Genomic DNA, 6,291 nt, shown 5'->3' with positions numbered 1-6,291 from the left:
TATTTTACTCTAGACATTACTTGGAGCAAGGACAAGGATTTTTTATTGCGGTAGATTTTGAAAAAGCGTTTGACTCTGTTTCTCATCAATACTTATTGAAAGCACTCAATTTTTTTGGTTTTGGGGAGTCATTCTGTTCTTGGGTGAAAATACTATATAAGGATATAAGTAGTTGTGTTATGAATGGTGGGTATTCCACCGGTTACTTTAATGTAGAAAGGGGGGTCAGACAAGGTGACCCACTTTCGCCCTATTTGTTTTTGATTGCAATAGAATTACTGGCACATGAAATAAGAAGGGACAAAATTATTAAAGGGATAAGTTTGGGGGAGCATGAAATAAGACAGGTCTTGTATGCCGATGATATGACAATTTTTTTGAAAGACATGGATTCAATAAAAAGGTTGCATTATGTTTTTGAAGAATTTGAAAAAGTCAGTGGCTTAAAGGTAAATATGGACAAGACACATTTTATGTACATGGGTAAGGAAAATGGAAAAACAAATGACCCTGTATATGTATTTGGCAAATATGTTAGGGAAGTTAAAATTTTAGGAGTAATATTTTCAGTTGACTTTAGATTAAAAGATGATCTGAACTATAAAGAAATATTAAGTAAAATAAAAAAGCTTTTAGGTTGGTGGAAACAACGAGACTTGACTATTATGGGAAAAATACATTTATTGAAAACCATATGCATTGACAAAATTAAATTATGTTTCATCCATCCTTGTTGTCCCCTCATGGGTGTATATAGAAATCGAGAAATTATCATTTGATTTTATATGGGGAGGGAAAGATCGTATTAAAAGATAAATTATGTATCAGAATTATAATTGTGGTGGGGTTAAAATGATAAATTTTGAAATATTTGTTAGAACGCAGCGTATAATGTGGGTAAAAAGACTTTTGTATGGAGAAAGAAATCTGGGGTGGAAGTTATTTTTTATTATTCCCTAAGTTCAGTTGGAAGGTTAATTTTTCTATGTGATTATGAAATGAAAAAGATAAAAAGTAAGTTGAATATTCCATCTTATTATTTGGAAATGCTAGATGCTTGGCAAAAGATTGATAATTTAAGACATTTCAATGGTTCTAAAAATCCAATCATTTTCAATAATAAGAATATTTGTACAGAAAATAAAATGATATTTGGTAAGATTTATTAGAACGAGGGTTAATTAAGGTTGAACACATCATTGACAATGGACATGTTAAACCAGTCGCATATTCTTTTTAACCTTGGTATGGGAAGTGATCTTTTGTTTATAATAGGTGAAATATATCACGCAATTCCAAGTGATTGGAGAAATGATTTAGGTTCGATACAATTTTGTGAGATAGACTTAATTAATTATAATATAAACTTGCTTCTGTTGGGGAGGGAAATTAGCTTTAAGGAGGTATTATCAAGAAAAATATATGAATATTTTATTAAAGAATTGCAAAAGTCATATGATTTACAGATAAGAGATGGACAAAATAATTATAATAATACAGAGAAAGAAATTAGTGAATGTTTTTTAGAACAAGAATAACATCATTAATTGGAAGACAGAGGGAATTTCAATTTAAGCTTCTGCATGGGGCAATTTACACTAAAGTTAATTTGTTTAGATTTGGATTTGTTGAAGATAATCTCTGTTCGTACTGTAAACTGGAAACGGAAACATATTCACATATATTTTTGTCTTGCTTAAAGGTCAAACTGATATGGGAAAGTTTGATACAGCGATTTGAATTAGATGAGATAAAGGACTTGAATTGGCGGGATATATTTGTTGGTTTGTCAGGCAATACAAATAGAATAAAAAGTTGTAATACTTTTATCTTTATGGTAAAATATATATTATTTATATTTAGAAAGGAGGGGGTTTTACCAACCATTGACGATATACATAAACTTATTTTAGAATATAAGGATCAAGAAAAGAAAATAGCTATTAAAATGGGGAAATTAGGGCGGCACTTGCAAAAATGGGAAACAGTAAAATTGTGACAAGGTTAAGTTGTAAGTCTTTATTTACTTTCAATATATGTAATGCTTCTCCCGTGAGCTTGTTATATTCAAAATTGTTCATCGAATTGTTTTGTACTTTTAAACATGATTTATTTATAATGAGTGTGAGCAGATCTTCTGGGCAGTGGTGTGTTGGGTGAATGTGTGTGTTTGTGGTGGGGGGGGAGGGGGAAGTTTGGTCTTTAAGCATTTTTATAATAACTGATTTCATTGTTGTTGTTTTTTTAAGATATATATGACTCATGATTTTGTTAAGTTAGTGGAAAAAAAGTGAAAATATGAAGTGTAAAGTATTATATATGATTTGAAATGTTAAATTGAAATGTTATGTAACTATTTGTTCATGAAATCAGAATAAAAACATTATTCAAAATAAAAAAAAAAGTGTGAGTGAAATAATAAATCACAACAGCTTTTGCACCTCTTTTATTTTAATATTTTGTGAAAGAAATGGATGAAGAGAACAATGATATGTTTGTGTGTATGTGTGTGTATAAAAGAACACTAGATAACTCAATTGTGACCCTCCCCCCGACTTTGAGAAGAGATTTCAGCACCCCCACTTAAAAAAATCGTTCCCTGATCGTTATGGAACTTGTTGATGAGTGCCAAGGTGACTCAAAACAACTCTTCTCACATTTCTTTTAAACGAAACTTCAATGTTTTATCCGGAAATATTCATCAAGGTCCGCGACGGAAAAGTTAGGGGAAGACGGGGTAAGTTGAGCATAGGGGCAAGTTGAGCCACCACCCCCAGGCCAATAATGAATGAGTCAGACATTGCGGTGGTGTCATGTATTGATGACCCATAGCATAACCCCTAACCCCACCACATTGTTTTCCACTTTGAAACAAAAAGTAGTTTTTTTAGAGGGAAAAGTATGAATTTCAGCCAAAAAAGTAAAAAAGAGTGTGAAATAGATAAGTACTTTATTCACACACACGTCTTTAAATATATTAAAGACATGATAACAACATTGTTAGTCCAGCCTGGATCTTCATTCTTGTCGTAGTCTTTTATATGATGGATGCATAATAAATGTGTGGATACAAAATTATCGCACTAAGTTCGGACTGGGGTAAGTTGAGCCAAACAGCATGGGGCAAGTTGAGCCATAGTAATTCTTATGGTAATGTATCTTAAAAAACAAACAAACCATAAAAATCGATTGAAATGCAGGCTGAAAGGAGCAAATTTACATGACTGCTTTTTTCCTTTTAAAGGATGTTAGTATTTATAGAGAATTAGCTAGTGAAAAGACTTCAAACAAAAAATTGACATGCTGGTTTTCCCCCCATACATTTTGTACGTAGTTTTTGTGGCTCAACTTACCCCAGATGGTGGCACAACTTACCCCATATGTGGGGCAAGTTGAGCCATTTGACATCGTTTTTTTTTCAAAGGTCACGATGACTTTCAGTGTGGGGGTAGAAAGTTATATGTAGGGGAAACATTTCCCAAGAATCAAATTTAAAGGCAAGGTACTTATTTCTACAATAGTACTAGTCATATCAATTCTAACATGCAAAATGCAAAAAGTGTCACAACTTACCCCGCCTTCCCCTACATGTCTTGATTTCCTTCCGCCGTGATTTGTGTAATGTCATATTGTTCAATTTACTGCAGGCTCAATTATATAAGCTTCAGAAGCTTTAGAATGCAGCTGCTCGAATCGTCATTGTAAAATAAACGCTCTTATATCACTCCCATCTTGAACTCGCTGCACTGGCTCCCTATCAAAAATCGTATTATCTTTAAGATTTTGTTGCTTGCTTTCCGTAGTATTCTTGGATCAGCACCACAATACAGTCTTTCATTTATCGAACTAGCGGTCTTTGCGCTCATCCACCTCTGGCTTCCTTGTTATTCCAAAAGTTTCAAAAACCTGGGGGGAAAGATCAAATGATTTTGCATGTCCCACTTTGTGGAATAGCCTTCCTGGTGACATTAAAAATGTACCTTTGTCGAAACTTTAAAAAATCTACTAAAAACTTTTTTTATTTAACTCTTAGCTCTTTATCCGCCTTGAACACTCTACAGAGTGGATTTGGCGCTCTATAAGTCACATTATTATTATTATCATTACAAGGGAGACATATCATTCACACATGTAAATGAAAAAAATGAAACAACGAAGATTTCATGTAATAACATACGAAAAAGGAAGGTGGGGATATGACGTTACCAGCTGATCTAATGAATGTTCGTGATGACGTACATATAACTGTTTTCACAATAATAATATTGCTAAACTTTCAAATTCCATAACTCCGCTCTTTTTTTCCAGATTTGTTAAATTTTCAGCACTTCACTCCGTAAATTTTACTCTATTTATTTAGATATTAATATTTCCAGCCCAGATCACCTCATTGAGTTATCAAAAATTAAGAACTTTGTTGTTTAACTTGTTTAAACTGTTGTTCTTATAGTAAAAAAACATTGTATAGCAATTCTAAACAACATTTTTACTGTGTAATGTAAAGTATGAATGAAATATGAAAAGCAAAAAGGTGTGTTATTGACACCCATAGTCAAGATAGTAGTGATTGTTTGAGCCGATATTTTACTAACCTACATGACAAAGAGTATTATTGATCTTTCGTGTATGCCAGCTTTATTGATTCAACATCATGCAGTCTGGTGCATATATAATTCAGGTGTCACGGTCATGATGGTCAAATATAATCTGATAATTGAAATATAAAATACAATGCGAATGTGACCTTATTAAGAATATAACGATTGAAGCGGTTAATACTAAGGAAATACCTATTTCCTGATTCCAAAAGTTGTTGAATATCTAAATAAATGAATTAATTTGTTTGCAATGAATAGACATGTATATTGGACTCCTTCTACCTCGATGCCTCTTCGCTTCGTATACATACAAACTTTGTTAATATAGCTGATTCATCTGAGAGCGAGACCTATAATTTGGTCATCTTGATAATTTGTGGTAGGTCCATGTCCATGGAACGAAATGCTTTCATGACTCTGCTTAAAGAGGTGTCTCCCATCCCCGCTAGGGTACTAATTCGAAGTACTTGGAGATATTTCCAAAAAGTCCTATATAGTCTATCCTGTCTTCAACCAAGCAATGACAATGCCAATTAAAACTTTTGTGACGTCGGATCTGCTGTCAACAAGGTAAGGGTCATCTCGGTCACAGTAAAACGCGGCTGATCAATATCAGCAATGACTTCTGCAGCTTAGAAATCAAACAATCCAAAGTACAAATGCTCTACTTCAATTGAATGTGTACTAGGACTTCCATATTTTCGAAATTCATACCAGTTGCATTTATTTTTTTCATGACTTTACTTACTTTGTTCATGAATGTTTCGTTCAATCATGTTCTAGTAGGATCCATGGTTCAATTCAAATTATCATCGTCTGTAAATAACCATATTTGATAAGACGGTTCCACCCAACCAAATGAAATATTAATATCCATGAATATACAAAATGCAGTAGCCTAATACAAGTTTACAACGAAAACATATTAAATGCAAACAGCGTACCACATTGGCAGCCGAATATAATATTCATATATATGTCATATTTTTAACGATCGGCCTTTGAATATTGCACACACAAAAAAGGGAATATTACACGTTTTACAATAAATCACATGATTTCAGACGAGATCTATAGTGCATGGATGATAATTAAAATAGTATGAAATTATTTGCATGTCTGCAATGTGTGCTATGTACGAGTATATTTTGTATCTAAAAGTACTAAACCTACCTTCAATTAAAATTCACATTATCGATCCCCATGCCATTCTGTTAGAAAATGGTAATAACTATTCTTATTTATGAATGAAGAGAAAACATACATTATTTTCGCAAGCTCATGGGTTCAGTCTTATGAGAGGACATGTAATACAGGGGCCACTTCATAAAGCTATTCGTAAGTTAAGAGCAACTTAAAAAACGGCTGGTGAACCTTTCTTACTAGCTAAATCATCCCGAATGAACCTTTAAGTGTATACCATTTACCACAAGAAAGTGTCACCAGTCGTTCATAACTTACGATAAGCTTTATGAAACACCCAACAGGTGTCACAAGATTTATGCCATGGATGAATCTGTAGAAAGAGTAAAACAAATATTTTCAGTGTTCAGAGGAGGAGGGGATTGTGGCATTCATACACGTTGTATCCCGCCGTAGAGGAATTGTTTTGGGGGCGGGCGCCATGAAAGTCCCTGTGTGACATGCACGTTAATCAAATTCTTATGAGGCAATAAGATGTGTAAATGTACCA

This window comes from Lytechinus variegatus, chromosome 1 (assembly GCF_018143015.1).
Source record: "Lytechinus variegatus isolate NC3 chromosome 1, Lvar_3.0, whole genome shotgun sequence".
In the NCBI taxonomy this organism is placed as follows: domain Eukaryota; kingdom Metazoa; phylum Echinodermata; class Echinoidea; order Temnopleuroida; family Toxopneustidae; genus Lytechinus; species Lytechinus variegatus.
Note: the sequence above shows the minus strand (reverse complement) of the source record.